Source organism: Rhinolophus sinicus, chromosome 2 (genome assembly GCF_057876585.1).
Source record: "Rhinolophus sinicus isolate RSI-liver-muscle chromosome 2, RSI-T2T, whole genome shotgun sequence".
In the NCBI taxonomy this organism is placed as follows: domain Eukaryota; kingdom Metazoa; phylum Chordata; class Mammalia; order Chiroptera; family Rhinolophidae; genus Rhinolophus; species Rhinolophus sinicus.
Genome location: NC_142502.1, coordinates 157,475,278 through 157,502,152, shown reverse-complemented (window position 1 = coordinate 157,502,152; position 26,875 = coordinate 157,475,278). Strand labels below are relative to the sequence as shown.

Genomic DNA, 26,875 nt, shown 5'->3' with positions numbered 1-26,875 from the left:
GTTTTAAAAAGTTAGTGACAGAGTTTCATCATATTCCACGTTGCAGTTAAACTTCAATTATCACTTGTGAAAGTTTGGTGTAATATCAAAGAACAATATCCACTATGATCTGAAAAAGTTATTAAGATCCTCCTTCCTTTCCAACTACATATCTGTGTAGGACCAGATTTCTTCATATATTTCAACTAAAATAGCTCCTCACAAGAGATGCAATGCAGAAGCAAATATGAGAATCCAGCTGTCTTCTATTAAAGAGGTTTGTATACATGTAAAACAATGCTATCCTCATTAAATTATCATTTTTTGTTTTGGAAAATGTAGTGATTTTTCATAAAATATGTTATTAATGTTAACATGTACTAGGTGCATTTTTTTGCATTATTATTTTTAAATGAATTGATAAATATTTTAAACATCACTCAGGTTTAATTTTGAATAAGGTACTTTTAAATAGATATAACTCACATAAACAAAAGCTTTTAGAAAGTCCTCACCATTTTGAAAAGTATAAAAGGGTGCTGAGAATAAATGTTTGAGAACCACTGGGCCATGGAGATGTTATTTTATGTCTTATTCTCTTTTATCATATAATAACTTTGTGTGGAATTTGGCCTCAATCATTTGCTACCATTAATTTTTTAATGTGAATCTAGTTTTCCTGAACTTTTGGAAGGAGGCACGGTTCAGAGTAACTTCACAGAGCTCTCTCTTCTGTTGTTTTCACATAGCATTAAAAAGTATACTAGTTTGTTTCTCAGGGTTCCTGTCTCTGTATCCTTACCTGCACATGGTCTGGACCTTTTTTCCCCATCCTCTTCTGTTGACTCCATCCTACTCAATTTTGATTCTAGTTCTAGCAGTTTTCCCTCAATGTGAAGCCCTTTCCTGTAGGACAGTTTAGGCAGTTCACCTAAACCAGAATGCTCCAGCCTCTATAGTTCCCTCCCCAGGCTCCTAGAACTCACCTGCTATTCGATTAGGTAAAACGCCTCTCAGTTTCACCTGCTCCTCTCTAACTGACCTTCCATGCTTTCCAGTAAGTACCTGTTGGTCATTTTGGGGTCTTCTATTTTCATACCTGTCAGATGCTCCATTACTTTCCTCTGCTTTCTTCTATGCAAAGTCTGTGATATCACGCAAGTCTTGTGGCTCTTGATGGTTTGTCCTCACCTGCTTGCACTTTGGAACTCGTGTGGATACCTTGTCAACTAGTTTCATTGTGTTATCCATGCATGGGTTTTGATTTTGCTATCTATTGTTCTGTTTTTAAATTGGAATTCGGAGAAATTAAAGAATTGCACTGCCACCACCATCACCACCAGGGAGAAATCTTCTTTTCTCTGTTTTATTCACCTTCAGCAATTATTAGTTGCTATTTCCAACTCCTCTGGAGTGGAGTGTGCCTGGAGAAAGGAGACAAAAGATGGGTAGAAAGTTCGATTTTGACAGGTACTGTTATAAGCTGGCATCACATTTCCTGGGCCTATTTTGTTTTTGTTTTCTTTTCTTCTCTCATGGCCACTTGTGTAATTTTTTCAGTCTTCCAGCTGAAGACAGCAAATCTAGTGATGTGGACAATGAATTCTATGCAGCTTCTTTCTAGTTTTACATTACCTCTATAAACTTTCTGTTGGATTCACATAGCCCTCTCAAACTGTGCTCCTGGCAGGAATAGGAAAAGGCTGATTCTCTCACCCTCAAGGTTTATGTCTGGTTCAAGGGAAGAAACTCATGTCTTCTGTTCCAAAAAATACTAGGGGGGTAAGGCTGGGGGGGCAGATCTATCCCAATACGGCTGCCTGTTTTCTGCCACTGGAGCAGCTATTTCTTGCCCAGGAGATGGGACCAAGACCCCAGCCTATTGTGCTCTTCTCCCTCACCCCTACCCCTTCTCAACAATAGCAGGGAATACAAGTCAAGCTCTTTGGGTGGTATGATCAAAATTTCTAGGACTAGACTTGCAGTTAGGAGGTAACATTCCTTTCTCCTTTGGTGAAGAAGAAGAGTAGGAATAACAGTTCAGCTATATCCAGATAAAGTCTCCTGACAAATTTCTCTCTTTAATTTCTAACTTTTGACTCTTTTGTGTTCCCAAGGTAAGAACTTCAAAATTTGTGCAATAAATCATTGTTTTTTTGCCTTTGTAAATTCTGCATGTATTTTAATCCTTCCTTTGGAATACAGCAATGAATCTGATGAATCTTGTAGCTTGAGCTGAAACTTTAGTTTTAATGTAGTGTTATGTTTTAATAGGAAAACATCCATTTTCTCTATATTCTCAGATTATAGCTATAGAGTTTAATTTAATATTCACTCACAGTATTTTCTCATATCTTTGTTTTGATTCCCAATCTTGTGGTTCTCTTTTCTGTATTTTCTCCTCAATTATGTTTGAGAGAGATACCTATTTTATTATTCCTTTTCAAATATTAAATGTTGAGAATTTATTTATATTTGCATAACTTTTTTACATTTCAATACTCTCAAACATTGTCTTTATTAATTATGTCCTATCACTTTCTTTTGGTTTTCTCGTTCTTCTTTTACTAATTTCTTAAAAAATAAATTCATTTGTTCTTGGTACTCGGCTATATATTTTCCTCAGAGTACAGTTTTAGCTGTGATCCATTGGTTTTCTTATAATCTTTTTTCATTACTTTCTATATAATTTATAATTTCAGGTTTAATTTTCTCTTCCATCAAGAAAATTCCATATAAAAATTAATGGAATATGAAATAAAAGCAAAGCAAATGAACAAAAAAACAAGAATTAAGTTTGACTCCCTCCAAATTTCAGATCATACCTAAAGCAATAATTCTCTAAAAGAGATACATTTTGAATAAAAGCAATGAATAAATTAATTTTTGTATTGTTTGACAATCCAATTAATGAAGATGAGAAAATCATATGAACATACTGGAAAAAGATTTATACTACTTTGTGATTTGGCATAAAATACTCGACAAAATAATTACATAAAACTAATGTAATCTTTACAACAAGGGCATTGATGACAAACTGGTTAATGAGTATCATCAATTCAAAGAGAATTTAAGGTTAGTCATTGAACAAGAAAAACTGGAAATGATCTTATAGCTTATATATGAAAGAAACTAGATAGAGATTTCCCCAAATTTAACAACAATCCTACAAAGTTAGATGACAATACTAATATCACATTTAATGCTGGAGGAAATTTTCTAAACCATCATTAATAATAATAAAAAAAATTCTGATCAACCATGCTAGAAGAAAAACAGAATTATCTTTCTATTTTCTCTGTGAAAATCATATTGTAAAATCATTGTCATATAAATAGGCAATCAAAGAATATGCACCCAAAATAATATAGAGGTAACAGGGAATTAATAAATATATTATTATGTTGTTTCGTTATGTTATTTTCTGTGTTTTCTAATGTTTGCAGAATGTATTCACTTAAAATTTTTAATTTATTACTGTTTCTTTTATTCTAAATAAATATTCATGTTTATATCTAATTTTATTTGTAATTTTATATTATTTTTCCTAAAGAACACCCTCTCCCCTAATTTATATGCTTTAGGCCTCACAAAACTTGTCTGCCTACACTTGGACTAATCCCAGTTGCCCTGCTTCTCATTCAGGTACAGTCCTGTATCAGCTTATTTCTGGAGGGGTAATGATGGTACTTTCCATGTACTATGTGGGATGAGTTTCCCAAGGGATCCAAGGCTGAAGCTAAGACCAATTTGTCGTTTTCTAAGTGTGCTCCCAAGCACTATCTAAAAAAGATGAAACACAGAATGTCTTGGAGGCCATTTGGCAGCCATTTGCAGCACTAAAATCAAATTGGATCATTACCTTGTTCTTTGTATCTAATCTATTCCAGATGGATAAAAAATTTAAACCTAAAAATGAAGTCATAAAATACATAGAACTCCCACAATATCAATGTGGGTAAAGGCTTTTAAAGTTTGATACAAATCTCAGAGGCCATAAAAGAAAGGATTGATAAATTTTCATGAATAAAAATGAAAAAATTCTACTTGCCAAGAAATAATAAAGTTAAAAGACAAATGACAAATTGAGGAACAAAAACAATTTATAATACATATCCTATAGGGTTTATTTCCTTAATATAAAAAGAGTTCCTACACATTAATAAGAAAAAGGATCAGCAACTTAATATAAAAACAGGCAAAGTATATTAACAGCTGGTTTATAGAAAAAGAAATACGGATGACTTGACTAAGCTTATAATAAGAGAAATGTAAATTAATACTGACAATCAGATTGGCAAAGATCTGAAAGTTTGTAACACCTCATGTGGGTGAAGATATTAGGAAGCAAGTAATTGTCAGTGCAAATGTAAACTGGCATAACTTCTGGAAAGGGCAGATTAAATATGACACAACTTCATTTCTAGAAATTAATCCTATAGATATATCTACATTTGTAAATTGTTACAAGTAGAAAGGCATTCACTGTAGCATTATTTCTAATAGCAAAAATATTGGAAACAATCTAAATGTCTATCAAAAAAGGACGGGTTAGATACAAAATAGTACATCAATTAATGGAATACCACATAGCTATAGAAAAGCTCTCTGTAGCTGTATATGTATATAGAAAAGCTGAAACCATCTTAAAGACACATCATTAAAAATTCAATGTTCAGGGTGAGACACTGACATTTAAGTGGATACATTCAATGCTTATGTTTTCATGGACTATCTCTAAAAGATAGTGGTTGCCTCCACATAGATGGGTGGGAAGACCTATTTTTCACTATCTATCCTTTTGAACTTTTGGAATATTCTTCCATGTACCCATCTTACCTATTAAAATGCTATAGTTATTTATTTAAAATGAGGGATGTCCTATAACTAGGCTAGTGGATATTCGAGCATTGGTAGTTCTTTCCCTGAAGTTACATTATTGGGTACATGGAGAAAAAGCAAGGTAGTCCAAGGCTTAAGTATAACACTATCCTCTGAAAATAAAACTTTCACTCTAACAGTGATCTGTGAATGGTTGCTGAGGTGTCTCTGAACTATCCGAATCCCAGTCAGGGACTAATCTCAAGAGAACACAAAAATCTAAAGTTGAAGCCTATGTAGCTGTATTGTAGTTTTTTGCCTGAAGTAAAACTAAGCTGATAGATGGGAGCTGGTAAGGTCTAGAAAAGGGGGCCAAACAGTAGAATCTGACAATATTCATCTAGCACTGACTGAGGGAGAAGATGTTCAGTTGTGTCTTTTACTTTTCCTATAAAATGAGTAACTGTCATTTAAATGATCTTTCAGTAGTGGCTAAGAACTACTACTTTGCCTTTGGAGGCAAACAGACCTGGGTTCAAATCCCAGTTCTTTTAATCATCTGGTTATTTTAGCAAATACCATTTCTCTGAGACTCAGTTTAGGGCTGGTTCAGGTCAAACAGGGATGATAATCTTTATCTGAATGTTGTTGTGGGTGAAAGAAAACAACAGAAAAAGTCTAGTACAGTGGCCAGCATGTAATTGGCGCTCACTGAATTGCAACCAATATTTGTACTGACAGATTGCTTTTCTTGTCTCTACAACTTAAGGTCCTAAAGATGGATTAATAATTGGAATCAATTGAATTGAGTCAAACGTATAGCATCTTGTCATTAGCAAGCTAACCACGGTCTTCTAGACAGGGTCTCTCAGAAGTTGGCAGACGCTCTGACCATTTTTTCCCTCTCTTTTGTTCTTTTACTTTTGTAATTTTTGAGAATCTTTGTATATAAAATAAATGAAGAATTCCCAAACCGTGTTTCAAAAAATTGCAGTGTGTTTTAAATGTTGTTTACATTAAGTCTCAGGAAATGTCTTTGTGTTATTCACATAATAGTAACATCTGAAATATTAATGTATCGTGCACCCCAGGCAGGACATGAGCTAGATGAAAGTTTTATAATGAATGTCATCCTCTTTTAGTCACTGTGCATCTCTGGGACTGGATGGATGACCTCCTTTGATGATAACATCAAACGTTTGAAGCTCTTCATGAATGTGAGAGCCAGCCAAATGGCTGCCCTGAATGCCCAAGCCCAGTGACAGACCCTGTTCTAGGGAGGCAGGCATAAGAGACAGGCAACCTCCTCTAGCAGGCTGCAAAACCTCGGGCTGCAAAACCTCGACGTGCCCATTTCTCTCTTCCCCCTTCTCAGCCTTTCTAACTTGCCAATAACAAAAGCCAGCGTTTGTATCTTGTGTCTTCCTCTCTGTTGGTGTCACATAGTCCTTAGTAGTAATGTGGGCAGATTGCTACTTGGGGGCCTGGATAATAATGCCCTTGTAATGCAGTGAAAACTGAATCTACTCACATTTCCCTATATCGTGGGGAGGTGCTTCTGCCCAGTTAAAAATCAGGAAATGATACAGTTAAAAGACTATAAGAATCAGGAAATAGCTCCTAAGTAGGGTCTTCAGTTGGACACCAAAGAGAAATGGTCCATTTTCTCCCTGGTTGAGTGAGTTTTTGCCACTGACCTGTAAATTCTACATTATTTCAAAGTTACTGGCTGGGAAATTAATGGAAACTGAGCTGGGAATTTTTTTTTTCTTACCACTATGCGTGATGCCTTATTTAAAATAATTCAGACTCAAAGTGAATTTCTAGCAAATGGCACTCCAGCTGCTATTAAATTTATTGATGGTGAATCCATCACCCCTGCTTTTTATGTACGATGTTGCTGATGTGATTTTTTTTTTTTAAAGCTCCATGGTGAGACTTTCTTGAAATCCACCTTTTCTATCTGCCCCATAGTGCTATAAGTGACTTCAAGTTAAAATATCATTTTGCAAATTAATTTACCATGTTGATATTTTATGACAAAGTTTTGCAAAACCATTAAGTAAGCCACACTTATTTTTTATATATTGGGATGTTTTTGATGTGCTAAGATTTTTATATAAATTTGTTATTTATCTTGATGAAAGCCAGATAAATAAATGCTCCTATTGTGCCTAATAACTCAACTCTTTGCTTTCACAAGGCCAGAGCAAGGCTGAAAGGAAATTCATCTCAAAGCTATTAAGAAAAGCCAGATAGAAAGGGAGCATAAAAATGAAATGAACTATGGTGATAGGGCCAGACCTTCTTCCAGACTGCTCTACATCATCCCAGCTACCCAGACGGAACAAAGATTTAGAGTTCCAAAGAAAACTTGAGAATAGAAAGAAATGATGTGGGATGGTCTGAGAAAGGGATCAATCTATTCTGTGTGCGTCGAAGACACAGGGAGAAAAAGAAATCATTTGGCAAAAAAGTCTCAGTAGCCTAAAGCAGAAATAACATGTCTCACCCCCAAACTGCCACCAAAGCCCCCATTTGAATACACCTCAAAAGCAGCCAGGTTTCCATTGTTCTGTTTCGTGCCCAGGCGTGCAGGAGGACAAAACAAAGGAAGTGAAGAAACCACCTGGGTGCTTCTCCCTGATACTTGGGGGACTGGTTGGTTCTAATTTTCAAGTTGTCACTGAAGCCCCTGGTGGCCAGATTACAAAGAAATTCTGACAAGCCATTTGGATTTTGAGGGTTCCCTCTAATAACCCACCTTGGGTGACCTTTCTTAAAGTCCCTACAACTGTACAGCCCAGAGCTTTGATGCCACTCTCCCTCCTGTATCATGTGTTAGATGCGTTCATGTTTTATCTTTCCATCAAGTTGGAGACTTGTGAATTTCTGAAAAACCCAGGTTTTTATTTCCACCTACCTAATGCAATTTCCCCAGCTGCAATGTTTTTTTCATTTTTCTGGGTCAAAATCCTGTCCATCCCTCAAAGAGCAGCTAAATCTATTTCCAGTAAGAAAACCTTCTGTAGCAGCATCAGTCATTCTTTGTGGCCACCTTCTTTCTATGTTTGGACCATCATCCTGATAAAGCACAGTCCACTTTCCCCTACAACCCTGACAACGCTGGATACTCACTTTCCCAGACTCTATTGAAGCTAGGGTGTGGGCACGTGACCTGGGCTCTCCCAGTGAAACGCCTCCACTCCAAACTAGCTGTGAGAAGAAGCAGGGACTCTGCAAAATCTATTCTGGTGGCTAGTGGGGGCTGCAGCTATGGAAGATAATCTGGTTCCCAAAGGCAGTATGGCTGTGGTCCCTGTAGCCGAGTTCTGTTAGTCGTGTCCTCTGGGTAAGCAACACAGTCTGTACCCAGCAGCAATGTTTGTGATAGATTTGCCTTTACAGTTGCCTGAATAATTTGGAGCACTGTTTCTGCCCATGCAACCTCTATGCCTATTTCTGCAGCCTCTCAGAGATTCTATACGCTATCCTCTATATTGTTAAAAAACAGTTTTATTGAGATTTAATTCACATACCATACAATTCACGAGGTTAAAGTGTACAATTGAGTGTTTTAAAGTAAAGTCACAAGATCGTGCAATGATCACCACAATCTACTTTTAGAACACTTTTGACCTTGAAAAAGAAACCTTGTACCGTTTAGCAGTCACTTTCCATTCCTCCTCCTACTCCCAGGTTTAGGCAACCACTAATCTATTTTATATCTTATAGATTTGCCTATTCTGGGCATTTCATATCAATGGAATCATACAGTACATTTCTGTGTGTGTGTGTGTGTGTGTGTGTGTGTGTGTGTGTGCGCGCGTGTGATTGGCTTCTTTGACTTTAGTATATTTTCAAAGCTCATCCATGTCGGAGCATGTACTGATAATTCATTCCTTTTTATTGTTGAATAATTTTTCATCGTATGGCTATCCCACATTTTGTTTATGTCCTCATCTGTTGATGGATACTTGGGTTGTTTCTGCATTCTGGCTATTATGATCTATGAATATTCATGTGAAAATTTTTTGTGTAGATGTTATATCTTCATTGCTCTTGGGTATATACCTCGCAGTGGAATTACTGGTATGGAAACTATGATTAACCTTTTGAAGAACTGCTAAGCTGTTTTCTACAGTGACTGCACTGTTTTGCAATGTGTGAGGGATCCAATTTCTCCACATCTTTGCCAAATAATCTTTGTTATTGTCTGTCTTTTTGATTATAGCCATTCCAGTGAGTGTGAAGTGATAGCTCATTGTGGTTTTGCCCACTACCTGTTAAATAAATTCCTTTTGCTTAAATCTAGTGTCTTGCAACTAGAACCCTGACTAATCCATTGCTTATTAAGCCCACACTAACCTGTCCTATCTGAACTGTACTACACAGTTTGAGCACTTGTTCATTCCCTGGATGCAAGATGCTTTTCTCCTCTCTTGGACTGGAAGCTACTGAAGGTCACAGAGCCCATCACCGACTTCTGTGATTCTTTGGTTGTGCCTAGCCTGCAGCTCAGCACTTAGGAGTCTTTAAGCACCTACTTGTGAATTGGAGGACTGTTGATTGGCTCATTAAAATAGTTCCTTGCTTATCACACAATTCTGGAAATATGTTTTTCATTCTTTCATTAAGAGGACTCAACCATGGAGACGCGTAGCAGGTGCTGGGGACATGGATTTTGGAGACTAGTCAGATTTGGGTTCTAATTCTATCTCTGCTGATTACTATGTATGGGACCCAAGGGCCAGTTTATTAACCTCTCTGAATTTTGGCTTTCCTATTTACAAGGAAGATAAAAACAGATACCTCAGATAAGTGTAATGAGGGTTAAACTACAGCCTATATATGAAACAATAGAACAGTGCTGCGTGGAAATGGCTCAATAAATATTCGTTTCCTTTGCATCCCCACACTGCCCCCCTCAACTCTGACACCTAGTAATCTGGCTTAGAGATGCATTCTAGTTATGTTTGCTATTTTATAACTTATCAGGGAGATGGAGCAAGCCTGTTCCTTTTGATTTAAGTAATGTTCTTGCAAATAAGTACGTATTGTGTTGAGGGGATAAGTTAATGGAAATGAGGAAAGGAGAGAGAGAGAGACACTGCCGAAACTCAATTTAGAGAGCAGAGCGCTGTTGATTTTAGAGAGGTCGAATATGACGTTGCCACTGAGAAAGAAGGAACAGGATGCAAGGGATGCCTGGGCTCTGCTGTTTACATGTCCTGTTTCCCCAAAGGACTCTTTTTTTGGTCTATGACCACATAGGCATAGAATCTTTTTGAAGTGAAGTTGATGTTTATTTCAGATGACCTATTTCTAGGGGCATTCTGGGACCTGATTGGAAGAAGCCATGCGTACACCATGGCTGAAGGATTAATCGTGGGGGAGGCTGGCATGAATGTTGGTGTGTTATGGGAAGATCATTGTCTGTGGCAGCTGTCTTTATCCATAGTACATTTAAAGAAAGCTTCTATCCTGGAGGGCTTAAAATAAAGCATCTAATTGAGTGAAACTTTTTGTAACACAGTTGTGAGGGGGTTGAGCTGACATCTATCTGATAAACTAATGGGAGTTGAATCTGGTATTCAAATGAACCTTACCTGGAGGACAATACAACTTGCCACTGTTTAGTGTTAAACTTTTCTTTATCTTTTACTAGGTGATTTAAATTCCTTTAGCAGGAGTCAAAGTCCTGCTACAGATTCCTCAGTGAGAGCTCAGATGCCAAATAAATCTGGAAGGGTTAACAGACTATTTTTATTAATGTGTGGTTTACTGGATACATGGCCTTTGTAAGGGTGGGTTTTAGTAGTGAGCTGGGGGAAATGATCACAAGGGAACCAGATTCCTAAACAAAACACATTATAAAGGAGAAAATAGCATGCAGAGCAGGGAGACTGCAGACACAGAAATTAACTTCTTGGTTTCCCCAAAGCAAGCCCTATTTGGCTTCATTCAGTCATTCAACAAACATTTAGTGAGCATCTACTATAAACTAGGTTCTGTGCTGGGATCTTGGATGACAAGGTGGGGCCTTCACTTTGAAGATACTTTACGCTGTGTACAGATCTGAACCTAATCTATCTCCTGTAGCTTGCATCGTGGAGCTCAGGAGCTTGAATTCCAGCCTAACTCAGCTTAGTTGTAGCCAACCTATAGACTTGTGAACATGAGGAAAAGGGATTGTTATTGTAAGCCTCTGATTTGGGGGGTAGTTTGTTACACAGTATCATTGTGGCAAGTAGCTGACTAATAAATACATCATAAAAAGTTTGGAAGGTCTTTTAAGAGTGTTAGGGAGTCACTGATGAATTTTAAACAAGGGAGAGCTTGATAATCTTTGAATTTCAGAATGATCTCTTTGGCTAAAATGGGTGGCCATTGTTCCTTTAGCTTGGATGCCATAATGAAACACACGGAGTTGTAGTTAAGCCCAAAGATAATGAGAGCCAAGTAAGCATATCTGAGCCAACTTGTAGCATGAAGTCTAAAGAACGGATTAAAGACTGGCCTCAGGGAGACCAGCAAAGAGACATGTTGCAATCACGTAGGTTTGAACTTGGGAAGTGACAGTAAAGGGGAGAGGGTTATTTAGGTGGTAGAATTGATTGGTCCTGGTAGTTGTTTAATTGCACGAGAAAGTTTCAGGAGAGGAAGGTTAAGGGCAACTTGGTTGGGCAACAGGGTAGATGAAAGTGCTCTTCACCAGGAAGAAATAACATAGTTTTTCAGGGGGAGATGATAGCAGAGGCAGACAGGGAGGTTCATTAACATCATACTGAATTTGTGTGTCCAAATTATGTCTAGGAGACATTTAGATATTCAGATCTGGAGAACAGGAGAGTGATATGGTTGGAGACATACAGTAGCTTGTCATCAGCAAACAACAGTAAGAGGAAGCCAATGAATATATGAACCTTCCCAAGGAGATTATGTGGTGTGAAAGCAATTTTGAGGTTGTTCCTATCTTCTTATGATACACACACACACACACACACACACATTTTTAGTGCATATATGTATGTATATATATTTGGTATATATACATATACACACACATACACACACACACACACACACACACACACATACACACATATATCAGGGGTGCCAAAAAAATGTATACAAGTGGACACTTTGGTCAACGTTGCTCAAGCAGTAGTTTGCCGTAACCAGAAGTGTCTGGACACTGATGGTAACCACTTTGAGCACCTCTTGTAATTGCTGAAATCAAATGTGACTTGTATTTATCTTTTGTTATCAGTATATATTGTATATTACAATTTGAATACAGTTTTTTTCTTTCTTAAAATGTGTATAGATTTTTTTGGCATACACTGTGTGTGTGTGTGTGTGTGTGTGTGTGTGTGTGTGTGTAAAATCATTTATTTATGTTCTCCTAGCTAAGTGGGAGGCAAAGTCATTTACTATGAGTTCTCAGGGGGAGGTAGCACTAGGAGTTTGAAGAGATAGGTACAGTGAAATCTACAGGGCTGTATGACTGATTATCCTCAGAGGAGCTTGATATTCACGGTTCAGGAGCCCTGAAGGCAGGAAGTTGGCTTACCCCATTTGGAATTTCACCAGGTAGGTTCAGCAGAGAATAAGCAAGAGTGGGGAGGGTGCATATTAGAAAAAGAGGGATTTGACTGATGGATCACTGATGGATTTTCTCCATGATGTCAGGTGAGAATTCAGGGGAAAAGTCTGGATTTAAAAATAATACAAATTAGGACAGTGGCTTTATTTCAAGTCAAGTTAACCTGACCAGTTTTTTTCTCAAGTCCCTACTGCAAGCTTAATTTTACAACTGACAAATTCATATCAAGCTTTAAATGCTGAAATCAAACAATAAATCAGTGAAAACTCATTTTCTTCCAATTTTTCAGAACTATGTCATTTGTGTAAAGTGAGGCACACCTGTGACATTACAGTAATCTTATATTTGAAGACATTTATGTCACATGATTTTAAAAACAATAACAACTTTTTCATCTGTCAGTATAACAGATACTTGAATATTGTCATCTCTATATTGCAGGTGGGAAATTAAGCATGGTGAGAACCACCGCTTCAAGGATTTTCTGTATTCTGGCACATTTCAATTTCTGAATATATGGTATATAATGTAAACTTCCAACAAGAACAGTGAACAAATAAACTATCATTTATTAATATTTATGGAGCCCTTGTGTCATTCTCAGCCTATGGCAAATGGTATAAATTATTAAAATAAAGATGTGCGATGTACATTCCTAGACTTAAAAATCCTATAATTTGGTTAGAGAGAACAAACCTCAACGTATTCAAAGTTTACAAAGAATATTAGAGATAAATAACAACTTGAGACAATGACAGGAAAAATCCGGAGGCATGTGTGAGGTGACCAGTGAGTGGAATAGACAGCATATTGGAAGTTAGAGGTCAGGAAGTGCTGGAGCTGACAGAGAAGTCTTCACGTAGGGTTGGGAAGTTGACTGAATCTTCAGGAATGAATAGTGGTTGGAGTCATCATTACCATTATCTTGCTTATATAAGAGCAGGTGTATCAATATGGACCCACAGAGTCTCTATTTGAAAGGATACTTTCATACACAGAAGTCTGAAAATATTCCCTTTAAGTAAGCGTCAGGAGGAAGGGGAGATATGAGAAAATGCACTAAAGACTAAAAGACTAACTTAATAAAATCCCATTTTCCCCCAGAGAACTGGCTCTGCAGGATTAGATTAGGTTTATTTAGGACTCTCATTTCTCCGATCATACCTGTGCCTAAAATCTCTGTACTTGTGACATGAGTGAACCTTCCAGCTGCCCTAGTTCTCAGTGCTCTATTATGCTTTGTTCCATAATGAAGTAAAAGTAAGATAGTTCTTTCCCAAACTTTGCTGGTTTTCCAGAATGATCGCTCCAGGTTCCCGAGGCCAGCCTGGGGTTGGCAAACACTGTGGCCTGGATAGAATCATGGCTGGCCAGGGTGTGGCCTCCCCTCATTTCTCAGTTAGAAAGTGGTGGTCAAGGGTTCTGAGAATACACAGGTTATAGTTCCTACCCATCTGAAGACTGGATGGTCAGCTGCTGGAGATACAAAGGTCCCTGAATAGTGGCTGTGACTAGAGTCCTCTGGACTCTCACTGGGTAGCCTCAGGCAGCAGACTCACACTGGAATAACTTCAAGAATGGATCCTTGCCATCTGTGACTTGAATCTAGCAGGCTCTGAACTTATCCATTTCCTTACATGTTTCCCCAAATACACACTCACACCCTGTCTTATTCTCCACACAAAAGTCTTATTCTCTTATTTTCTCCTAAAATGAGGTTAGATGATCCAAAAAGAAGAGCTTCTTTGTCCATTAAATGCAAGCATTCAGCAATCCAAAGCACTATATTTAGAAACACAGTTGACTTTTGGTCAAGATGAACACCAAGAAAATATGGGAAATCCTCTTTCCACCTAACACATAAAATTGCTAGATTCTAAAAATGTATTTTTAAAAATATATCGCTGAGCTTGTAAGAAATAGAAGTTTTCAGGTGTTAGAAATTAAGAGAGGTGAATGTTACTTATGTCTAATGAGCAATCCCAGAACCTTAGGGTATGGATTTTAACAACTGGAAAGTATGGCAGTCAAATCTTGAGATCTCCTGCACATGGGGGTAGGCTGCAGTTAGTCTCCCTACAGAGCAGGTTGGGCCATGAATGTGAAAAGAGTCAGCTAAGAGAAATAAAGATCCTTATCCTGTGAAGTCTATGTAGGTTCAAATACTCACAATAACCTCATCACATAGAAGCCCCATGCAAAGATTGTAAGCTAAATATCTGTGTGCGATCAGTGAATCCTACTGAACCACCAGCAAAGGCAGCCATTGGAAAGGTAGGGTGAGTGAGAGAGAGAGAGAGAGAGAGAATAGAACTTGTAAGGTAAGAACAGGACATAATTTTTTTAAAAGGAGGGTTTGAAAGAGAACCATGTAGCATTGTAGATTGTATTTTCCAAAATCATTACATAAAGAGAGGTATTGGGCTATCCACAACTTCTCCTGCCTTCTGCTGTTTCAGCTGTAACCACTGTCTGACTGCAACTACATAAGAAACCCTAAGCCAGAATCTCTAACTGAGCCCTTTCTGAATTCCTAATCCACAAAATCATAAGCAAAATAGACAGTTTTAAACTGCTAAGTTTTGAGATGATTTGTTATGAAGCAATAAATAACTGGAACATACAGAAATGCTAGAAGTTAAAATATTGAGGAAATTTATTGAGAAAACTGGATTAAATAGTAATTTAGACTAGCTGTAGAGAAAATTATAGAATTAGAAAATACAGATAAAGAAATACACAATGCAGAATATAGAAAAAAAGATGGAAAACAGAAAGGGAAATTAGGAGACATAGAGGTTGAAATAAAAGGTTATGCCATATGTCTAGTAGGAATTGCAGAAAAAGAAAATAGATTGGGACGGAGGAGAGCAAATATTTGAAGACATATGGCTAAAAAAATTCCAGCATTGAACAAAGACATGAGTCCTCAGGTAGAAATAGTACAAATGAATTAACTAGAATAAATAAAAACAAATCCAAATCTAGACACAGTGTAGTGAAAATATAGAAAGTCAAGGAAAAAGAAAATAAAACTTCAAGATAGAAAAGATAGATTATCTAGTGGGTTAAGCCATGTGAAACGTAGATCACTTGTAGATAAAAAATGATTGAGTAGAAATTCTGTGTCTGCCTATGAAGGATTAACTGCTGTTGTGACATGAGTGAACCCTCCAGCTGCCCTAGTTCTCAGTGCTCTATTATGCTTTGTTCTGTTATGAAGTAAAAGTGAAGAGAGCTCTTTCCCAAACCTTGCTGGTTTTCCAGAATGTTCACTCCAGTTTCCCAAGGCATTCACCTGGGAATTGTTTTCCTTCTGTAAATAGCTAGAGAGCAAGACAAAATGTATTAACCCAAATGTCCGCCAGTTTATGAACAGATAAACAGACTGTAGTTTATCCATACAGTGGAATACTAGTCAGAAATAAAAGAGAAGACATTACTGATAAATATAATAACATAAATGAATCTCAAAAGCATTATGCTAAATGTAAAAAGCAAGATACAAATGAGCATATGCTGTATGATCCCATGCATGTGAAATTCTAGAACATTCAATCTAATCTATAGTGACAAAATGTAGATTAGTGGTTGCCAGGAGTGGGAGGAGAGGATAGACTGTTAATGGTCAGGAGAGAACATTTTTGGGTGTTGGAAATATTTTATATCATGATTGTGATGGTGGTTACATTATTGTACATTTGCCAAAACTTATTTAATTACTATATGCCTAAAATTGGTGAATTTTATTGTTTGTAAATTTACCTCAATAAAACACGGTTGCATATTAAAAATTTCATATAGTTCAATATAATATAAAGACATTCTGACAGCAGTCTTTTTTGTCTGTAACAACAGATACAGAAAGACCAGAAAATAATATTTTCAAAGCATGAAGGAAAAAAATTTAGTATCTATCTAGGAGTCTTTAACTAGTTAAAATCAGTCGCTTTCCAACATTAGTGTGCATCAAAATCACCTGGAAGGTTTATGGAAACATGGATCATTGATACCACCCCCAGAGTTTCTGATTCAGTAGGTCTTAAATGGACTGAGAAGGTACCTTTTAAACAAAGTCCTATGTATTTCATGTTCTACCATTATAGGGACTGTACTTGAGAAACACCCAGCTAAACCATCACATGAGAGACGGTGTTTTCAGCCTTACAACAGCTAAGAGAATTTAGCATCTAAAAACCCTCCCTGAAAGAACTAGTACCATTCTTCAGTACAAAGGAGACCAAATCCAAAAGTGGTGAATGGAGGCAAGAAACATTTCTTTAAAATATTACTGACACATCTCCCCCACCAAACTGCCCAAACACTTCTCTGGAGGAGAGTCTCTTATTCCATCCTGTGGAAGCTTCCCTATTACTTGCCAAGAATATGTTAGATGTCTTCTTATAACAGCAAAAAGGCAGAGGGGAAAGGAAAATTTGCTTTCCTACCTTTAATAGATTAAATTCTTTTCCTGCTACAAATGTAAGAAGCAATTACCTACCAGTAGGAGAGACCAATCAGGGTACACATTACAAGGGCCAGAGACTTTTTACGTAGTGGCAAAATAAGTGTGGGGCGGTGGAAGTGATCCACTCTGTGTGCAGGCAATAGGGGTGCATTTTCTCTAGAGAATCCAAAAACAATTATAAAACCAAGTTAAAGTAGATATGTTTTTTATTATCACCACATGCCAGCAATTCTAAATAATAGCAATGATAAAATATTCTTCCCCAATAAAATCTTTTGTTGGTCTAAGTACTAGTTGTTTGTTAAATTTTAATAATATATATAATCTTCAAATTGATACATTTTTATTACTTATCGTTTAATAAATACTGCATTCTACAGAAGTTAACATGGAGAATTCCAAGTTATACAGTGGGCTTCCAATATATTAGGTTGGTGCAAAAGTAATTGCGGTTTGAAAGGTTAAAAATAATTGTAAAAACCACAATTACTTTTATACCAACCTAATATTAGCCTTAGCCACGTGCTTTTGTTTCAAGAGTAAGTTAGTAATGATCCAGAATCATTTGAGTTTGCTTTCTGTTTCTAACCCCAAGAGGTACTACATATTCCTACATTTAAACAGTAGATTAGAAATAAATGCCCATACCACAGTGATTATAAAAAAAAAAATAGAACTTAAATTACTAAAATTCCATCTTTGTATGTGACCATTTAGGCTTTTTAATTGTGATTGAAATTTAAAAGAGTAAAGCAGAATAGAAAATTTGAGGTCTATGCAATATTTTTGTTTAGTAAGTGCAAATTTTAGTGGATTCAATGTATTTTTTACTGAATATTAGTATCTTTAAAATTGAAATTTATTTCTTATTTTTTCTGATTTGTTTTAAACTGTATTATTATTCATTATTATAACATAAATGTTATAATATGTAACTAGAAGGTTTTTAATCTTTGACTCCAAAATTACATTATAATTAAAAAGTATTAATCTATTGCTGATTTCCTTTCATATGTACTATTTATATATTCTTATTGACATGTATGCCAGTCAAAACCCACACACATTTAAATAGAAGAAAAATTCTGTTTTTCTATTCTGGCCATCAGAATAATTTGTTTAATTTTGGGATTGTTACTGAAAATACTTTTGTCATATAGAGGGAGTGTTAAGAATGATTTGCTCTGGTGCTGGCTGGTGTTTTGTCTTCCAGAATGGTCCTGTGGCGACTTGTACCAAGTCTTTCAACAAAGAGGAGAGAAAAATGGAAAGAAGTTTAACTTTTTGGTCCTAACAAAGTGCAGTAATTGAGAAAGTGCCTCCTCAACTCCAAGGAACACAGGGGTGGCAGCAGTGATGAAGTGGGAAGCTAAGAGCTGGTGTTGGAGCAATGGTGATGAGCTGGTGGCACCGGCCACAGCACAAGGACGACAGCAACTCATAAACACCGGATAAACCCCAGTTTTAAATGGGGAATTGATCGGATGTGAGCATAAACCACCTATGATCTCTGTAAGGGAGGAGACAGGGAGACTTGGAGAGGAATCAAAGTCAAATATTATTTCACTTGTCATTTAAGCCTACAATTGCCACTAAACAGATGTGACTTCAGAAAACAAAGCTTGCCTTGGCTTGAGAGTAGTCATTCCTGAGTGCAGTCTCGTGACTTAAATCAATAATATTTTGAGTAGCAGTAGCATGAAGGATATATTGTATATAGCAGTGAGTGTGTGTGAGTGTGTGTGTGAGTGTGTGTGTGTGTGTGTGTGTCTAAAAAAAAAAAATTAGGCTACCAGGGCCAGCTCTGGACTTAATTAAGAAGTTGATGAAGTTCAACTTCTGTATCTGGTTTCATTCTGGCCCTTTAAACCTCTAGTGCATGTCGACCTTCTTTTCATAAGGCACCCATGGTCATCTTGTTTTCTCTGAAGGAACCTCTATCAAAATATTTTTTATACTAAGGTCTAAAAGGTTAAAAACAGCCACATGTGAATCTGGTGTATTTACTATTTTTTAACATACGCTTTTTATTTTGTGATGATTAAAGATTCACACACAGTTGTAAGAAATAAAACAGAAATGCCATGTACCCTCTACCCAGTTTCTCCCAGTGATAACATCTTGCAAAACTAGAGTGCAATGTCATAACCAATGCTATAAATTAATATTCAAGATATGGAACATTTCTATCACTACAAATATTCCTCATGTTGCCCTTGGATAGCTCTCCCACCGTCTTCCTCAATACTTCCTTAACTCCTGGCAACCACAAATCTGTTCTCCATTTCTGTAATTTTGTCATTTCAGGAATGTTACATAAATAAAATCATAGAGTATGTAACCTTTAGGGATTGGCTTTTTTCACTCAGTATACTGCTCTGGAGATTGATCCAAGTTGTTGCTTACATCAATAGTTCATTCCCTCTTATTGCTGAGTAGTATTCCATGATATGAAAGTACCACATCCATATTTTGTTTAACCATTTATCCACTGAAGGCCATTTGTGTTCTTTCAATTTTTGACTATCATAAATAAAGCTGCTCTAAGCATTCATATGCAAGTTCTTATTTGAACATAAATTTTCATTTCTCTGGGATAAATGCCCAAGAGTTCAATTGCTTGGCTGTATGGTAATTGTATGATTTAAAAAAAAAAAAAAAGAAATTGCTAAATTATTTTCCCAAGTGGCTGTAGCATTTTGCATTCTCACAAGCAATGTATGAGAGATTCAGTTTCTCCATAACCTCATCAGCATTTAATGCTACCACTATTTTTTAAGCCATTCTTTTAGGTATATAATGATATCTCCTTTGATGTATTATGTGCCATCCATATGTCCCATTCAGTGAAATTTCTGTTCATGTCTTTTGCCCATTTTATAAATGGATTGTTTTTCTTCTACTGTTGTGTTTTGAGAGTTCTTTATATATTATAGATATTAGTCCTTTGTCAGATATGTGTTTTGCAAATAATTTCTTCAAGACTAAAGCTTGGCTTTTCATCCTCTTAACAGGGTCTTTTTCACAGAGCAAAAGTTTTCAATTTTTATCAAGTCCCACTTATCAACTTTTCCTTTTATGGGTTGTGCTTTGAGGGCCCTAGGGTGGGACCATGTTATTGTCTAAAATTTTTCATTTTTCTGTTCCTTGGCTAGAGAGAGCAAGCTTTTGTTGGGACTTTGTATGTCAGTACTTGTTGGCATTTTCATATATTAATAGCTATATTCTTTAGCATTCAGTTTGAGTTATATGAGGAGGCAAAAGAGGAGGAAAAAGAAATTAGGGAACTCACCACCATATTATTCTTTGGGTTCTGCGGTCCCTAGCCAGTCTCTCTTCAGAGTTCTTATATTTTTATAAATAATGCCCAGAATTTTTAGTTGTACTTAAAAGAGTAGGGAAAAGTATATCTACTTTATCTTCCTCAAAGCAGAAGTCCTGTGTTTACTTTTTATTAAGGATTTAGGGATAAAGTCTGATAAAAGAAGGTGGGACATCAGATTTTAATTTTTATTTTTTGATAGTAAGGCCAGTCTTATTAAACTATGAGAAGACAGTACCTTTAAAGTCGAAGGCAGATTCACTGACATAGATATACACATAGAGGATTCACAGTCCGATTTAGCATAAGTCAAGCCACAAAGAAACAGGAAAATGTGTACGTTAACACGGTCAAGAACGATTACCCCTTAGGGTAGGCGGAACCAAGTTAAATATGTACTAAAGGAAGTAGCTATAGGAGTGTCAAGAGTAGAGCTCTTTCTTTGAATCAACCCGGGAAGGCTGCCTAAAGGAAATGATGTTGCAGGAGTTGCTTTACAATATGGGGAAAGGGTTTGCCAATTGGGTAGTGAAAAAAACCACAAGGTGTAATATTTTCCAGTGTGTTTTGTTTATCATCTCTAGAAGTTTCATTTATGTGTTTTAATATTTTCCACTAACGTCCTCATTTTGTTCATGTTTTTTTCTACCTTCTTAAATAAATGGAGCATATTTATAACAACTGTCCTCTCTGGAAAGGGTGCAGGGTGGGAAATGGATTGTGGAATAGCTTTGAGGTGAGTCGAGGGAGGTGATAGAATACAAAAGATGAGAGAAATAAGGGAAAATCAGAAGTTTAGTATTTTTCTTCTTCTTTGGACTGGGCTAAGTGACTCTATTCGAGAAAGACAGGATCACGAAGGACTTAAGAGTTGGCATTGGGGCTCTTCTTCTTGCCAAAGGTGAGCACAATATTTACAAAATGCCGGTTGTACTGCATCCTCCGCTTGTCTCGGCCAGTCTTCTCCCCCTTCCCCTTCCCCTTCCCCTTCCCCTTCCCCTTCCCCTTCCCCTTCCCCTTCCCCTTCCCCTTCCCCTTCCCCTTCCCCTTCCCCCTCCCCCTCCCCCTCCCCCTCCCCTTCCTTTTCTCCTTCTTCTCCTGTTTGGCCACCTTGGGAGTCTGACCTCTTACTTTCCCAGCACAGGCCAGGGAACCATAGACTTTACCTCCAAGCATGCGGCCGGCTACTTCCGGAGTGGTCAGAGCCTCCACTCCATACTGGCCCAGGGTAGCCTCATCCTCTAGGGGCGTGCCTGCCAGGAGCACGACTCGATCTTCTGCAGCAATGCCCTCTAGTGATGCTACATGGGCCTTGATCTGGGTGACTGTTTCCTGGCCGGTCCCCACTAGGGTGTGTAGATCTTGGGCACGGACAAAGAGCTGCAAGTCGGCTACTGAACTGCTACCGCTACCGCGAAGATGGAGTCAAAAAAGAGGAAAAAGCAAGGGCACACACGTTCTCACCGCCTGCTACGTCTCACGTCACTCAAATCTTAGAATTTTTGAGATAGAAGAAACTCAGAGATCATCTAGTCCCATCTCCTCATTGCAGATGGTAAGTGGCAAAGTGCTGAGGCGTATACAAAGAGGGCCATTCTTCTTAGTGCGCATGCGCACATATACACATTGCGCATGCGCACAGATACATATTCTTTTGTAGAATTGAGACTGTTTTAGACGTAATACCATTTATCCCTAAATATTTCAGTTTGTTTTTTTCTAAGAAAATTTATATTCTCTTATATAATTACCCAACAGTTATCAAATTTGGGAATTTAATATTGATACAATAGTATTATCTAATATTTAGCACATATTCAAATTTTACCAATTTCCCCAGCTCCGTCTTTTATTTTCCTTTCCCTCTGATCCAGTATCCAATCCAGGATCAGGTGTTGCATTTAGGTATCATGTCTCTCTAGTCTTTAATCTGAAGCAGCTTCTTAATCTTTCTTTGTCTGTCATGTCATTGATATTTTTGAAGAAAATAAGCAAATTGTTTTATAGAAAGTCCCTCAATTGGGTTTGTTTATTTCCTCATGATTACATTCAAGTTATACATTTTTGGCATGAGTATTATATAAGTGACTTTTTGTTTCTTTTTCAGTATATCACTTCAGGAAGTGTATAATGTCAATTTGTCTTATTGGTTATGATGTTTGATACCTTGGCCAAGGTCATGTCCACCATGTTTTCCAACTAAAAAGTACCGTTTCTCACTTTGTACTTAATGGGTAATCATTTCTGGTATTTTTCATTCCCTTGTGTGGGTCTACATTTCCATCTGTTATCATTTGCGACCTGCCTGAATAACTTCCTTTATCATCGTTTTGTAGGGTTGATATGCTCTCATTTAATTGTCTCAGCTTTGTTTGTCTAAAGATGACTTTATTTGACTTTCATTTTTGCGATATGTTTTTGTTAATTAAAGAATTGTAGATTTTCAGCTTTCTACTTTCAGTAAAAAAGTAAAGAAGTTAAAAAGGGCCATTGTGTTCCAGATTGCATAGTTTTTGATGAGAAGTATGCAGTCATTCTTATCTTGGTTCTGTCTTGTATCATATATTTTTCTCTGAATTTACAATTTTCTCTTTATCACTAGTTTTTAGTATTTTTTGAATCAAATTGGCATGGTTTTATTTAGGTTTATTCTTATTCTTGACGTGGTAGCTTAGGTTATTGATTTAGATCTTGCTGTGTTTTCATACAAGTAATTTAAGCCATGATTTTCCCTCTAAGGATTGTTTTACCTGTATGCCATAAATTTTGTTATGTTGTTTCATTTTAATTCAGCCCAAGATATTTTCAAAATTCCTTTATGATTTCTTGTTAGATCCACAGGTTCTTTAGAAGTGTGTTGTTTATTTTCTAACTATTTCTTATTTCCTTAAATTTCTTTTAGTTGTTGACATTGAACTTAATTTCTGCACGGTTAAAAAATGTACTTTAAATAATTTCAATCATTTTAAAATTATTGAAACTTGTTTTATGGTCCAGCATATGGTCTATCCTGGAGTACTTGGAAACAATGAATATTTTCCATGGGTTCCATGGGTACTTGGAAACAATGAATATTTTGCTGTTTGGGGGTATACTAATCTATAAATGTCAGTTATGTCAAGTTGGTTGTATTGTTCAAATCTTCTATATTTTTACTTATTTACTAGCTAGTTCTATAAATTACTGAGAAAAGACTGTTGAAGTTTCCAACTATAATTGTTGAATTGTATATTTCTCCTTTCAATTCTGTCAGTTTTATTTCATATTTTAGGTGCACATACACTTTAATAATTTTTATTTCTTTTCATGGATGTATTAACTCTTTTTTTTTTTTGTATTAACTCTTTTATTGTCATGAAATTTCCCCCTTCTTTTATAGTGGAATTTCTTGTCTGAATGCTTATTTTGTCTGATGTTAATACGGCCACCCAGTTTTCTTATGGTTACTGTGTGCATAATATAACTTACATCATTGGTATTAGTCAAGGTTCTCCAGAGAAACAGAATCAATAGAAGAATATATATACAGAGGGTGCCCAAAAATGTATACACGTTTTACGAAAGGAAAAAACTGTATTAAATTTACACCAATGGTAACCACTTTGAGCACCTCTTATAATTGCAGAAGTCAAACATGACTTGTATTCATCTTTTGTTATCAATTTATATTGAATATTACAATTTTAATACAGTTTTCCTTTCTTAAAATGTGTATACATGTTTTTGGCACCCTCTGTATATTACATATACAGAATATATATATTCTCTCTGTGCATACAGGGGGTGCCAAAAAATGTATACACGTTTAAGAAAGGAACAAACTGTATTAAAATTGTAATACTCAATATATACCAATAACAAAAGATGAATACAAGTCATGTTGGACTTCTGCAATTACAAGAGGTGCTCAAAGTGGTTACCATCAATGCAATTTTAATACAGTTTTTTCCTTTCTTAAAATGTGTATACAGTTTTTTGGCACCCTCTCTATATATATTCTATATATATATATATATATATATATATATATATATATATATATATATATATATATATATATATTCTATATATATATATATATATGATCCAAAGGCCATTTACTGGCAGAATTCCTTCTTATTCAGAGGAGGTTCATCTTTGTTCTGTTAAGACCTTCAACTGATTTGGATAAGGCTCACCCACATTATGGAGGATAATCTGCTTCAGTCAAAATTCATTAATTTAAATGTTAATCTCATCCAAAAAACATTTTCACAGAAACATCCGGAATGTTTGACTAAATATCTGGGCACTATGGCCTAGCCAATTTGACACATAAAATTAATAATCACACCATTCTTTTACTTTCAATCCATTTGTGTCTTTGAATCTCAACTATGTCTCTTGTAATTGGATCTTGCTTTTTCATCCAGTGTGACACTTTCTGTTTTGTTTTTTTCTGTTGTTATTTTTGGTTATTTATTTATTTATTTATTTTGCTGAGTGACATTTATTTCAAGTCTTATTTTTTTAAATTTATTTTTCAATTATAGTTGACATACAATATTATATTGTTTCAGGTATAGAATATAATCATTAGACATTTATATACCTTATAAAATGACACTATGCTTTTTGTTTGGAGCGTTTAATCTATTCACATTTAACATAATACTTGACATGGTTGGGTTTACATATATGCCACTTTGATATGTCTCATGGCTTTTTTGTTCCTCCGTTATTGTATTTTGTGTGTGTGTGTCTCAAACAAACATTTTAATATACATTTTAATTCTTCTTTTGATTTTTTAAACACTTCTTTAAAGCTTTTTGCTGTTGCTCTAGGGATTATAGTGTATATCTTAATCATCACAATCCACTTTAGGTTAATACTGACTTAATTGCAAGAAAATATAGGAACTTTACTCCAATATAACTCCATTTCCACCTCCTTCCTTTGTGCTATCATTATTATATATCTTAATATATATGTGTTATAAACCCAATAATATAGTGTTATAATTATTATTTTATATAGTCTTGTTTTTAAAGCACTTAAGAGCAAATATATTTATTTATAGACTATATAATATGTATTTATAAATATAGATTTCCTATATATTATATTTATTTATTATTTCCATGTACCCACATATTTACCATTTCTATGTTCTTCATTTCTCCCTGTGAATTTGTTTTACCATCTGATGTCCTTTCTTTTCAGCCTGAAGGACTTCCTTTAGTGTATCTTGTATGACAGGTAGACTAGTTGCACCTACTCTTAGTTTTTGATCATCTGGAAAAGTCCTTAATTTTAGTATGATGGATATAGAATTCTTGATTAAAAGATTTTTCTTTCAGCATTTTGAATATATTACTCTACTACCTTCTGGCCTCCATTATTTCTGATGAAAAGTCAACTATTATTCCCCTTTTTCTTCCCTTATTCATGATGAATTACTTACTTTTTCTACTGATTTCAAGATTTTCTTTTTTTTTCTGCTGGCTTTCAACTTTTTGATTATGTTGTGTCTAGGAGTGAACAAAACTTGGGTTTTGTTCAACTTCTTGGATTTGAAGATTAATGTTTATCATCAAATTTGAAGAATTTTTAGCTATTATGTCTTCAAATGTTTTTTCCGACTCTCTCTTTACCTTCTGGTGTTCCTGTTTCTTGATGCTGTCATACGGGTCTTTGAGGTTCTGTTCATTTTTCTTCATTCTTTTTTTCTCTATTCTTCAGATGGGGAAACTTCTATTCATCTATCTTTAAGTTCACTGATCTGCGTTTCTGCCAGCTCAAATCTGCTGTTGAGCCCATTTAAAGAATTTTTCATTTTATTTATTATACTTTTCAACTCTAGAATTTCCATTTGGTCTTTTTTTTTAATAGCTTCTATTTCTGTATGGAGTTTCCTTATTTATTAGACATTTACTTTTAATTATTTGAACAGTTTTCTTTAATTATTTGAATATATTTATAATAGCTTCTTTGAAGTCTTTGTCTGCTCAATCCAATATTTGAGTCCATAGAGTTAGTTTTTATTGACTGATTTTTTTCTTAAATGTGAGTCACACTTTATTGCTTCTTTGCATTTCTCACAATTTTTGGTTGATAATTGGGCACGTTCAGTAATATAGCAAGCAGCTCTGTATTTTGATTATTTTTCCCCTTTGGTTTCTTTTTTCTTTATTTTTTCTGGACTTAAATGGTAGAATCTTTCTCCCTCATGAGTTGCAGTCCACTGTTGATATCTCTTCCCAGAGTTTTCATTATTTTTATTTTTCATCCTGGCTTACTATAGCTCATCCTGAGTCAGCATAGCCTAGTGGTCAGCTAAAGATTTAAGTAGAGATTTTGCTCAAACACTGAGCAAAATCCTCTGCTGGCCTATCTATGTGTAGATGGAGGAGTGAGTGCATTAAAAGTTTAGCCTGTTCTCAAGCGTGCCTAGGCTTTTACTTTCCACTGGGCTCTCTTGGGTCCCCTCTGTGCATGTGTGCAAGTCAGCCAGGGAGAGGTAGAGAGCTAATCTAGCTTTTCTATGGCTCTGTCATTTCCAGAATTTCCTTGTTAAATTTCTGCCTGGTCTGGCTGCTTGCCTCAACTGTGATCACAAACTTAGTCTAGCAAAGTTATAAGTTTCACTTGTTCATTTCCTACCAAATTTTCTTTTTTTAACTGATAATGCTA

General features: G+C 35.9%; 1 long non-coding RNA gene and 1 pseudogene across 3 annotated transcripts in view; both read right to left on the bottom strand.

Moving 5' to 3' along the window:
* LOC109456352 (uncharacterized) overlaps nucleotides 1-26,875 on the bottom strand; it is a 222,189-nt gene that overhangs the window by 6,200 nt on the left and 189,114 nt on the right. For 2 of the 3 annotated variants that reach the window (XR_016020456.1, XR_016020458.1), the window contains exon 5: nucleotides 1,079-1,403. This is a non-coding gene — a long non-coding RNA (uncharacterized LOC109456352). Of the gene's footprint in view, nucleotides 1-965; nucleotides 1,404-26,875 lie in introns of all 3 variants that reach the window. The other variant, XR_016020457.1, reaches the window with a different exon arrangement.
* On the bottom strand, nucleotides 21,067-25,868 carry LOC109456349 (ubiquitin-like FUBI-ribosomal protein eS30 fusion protein pseudogene; annotated as a pseudogene).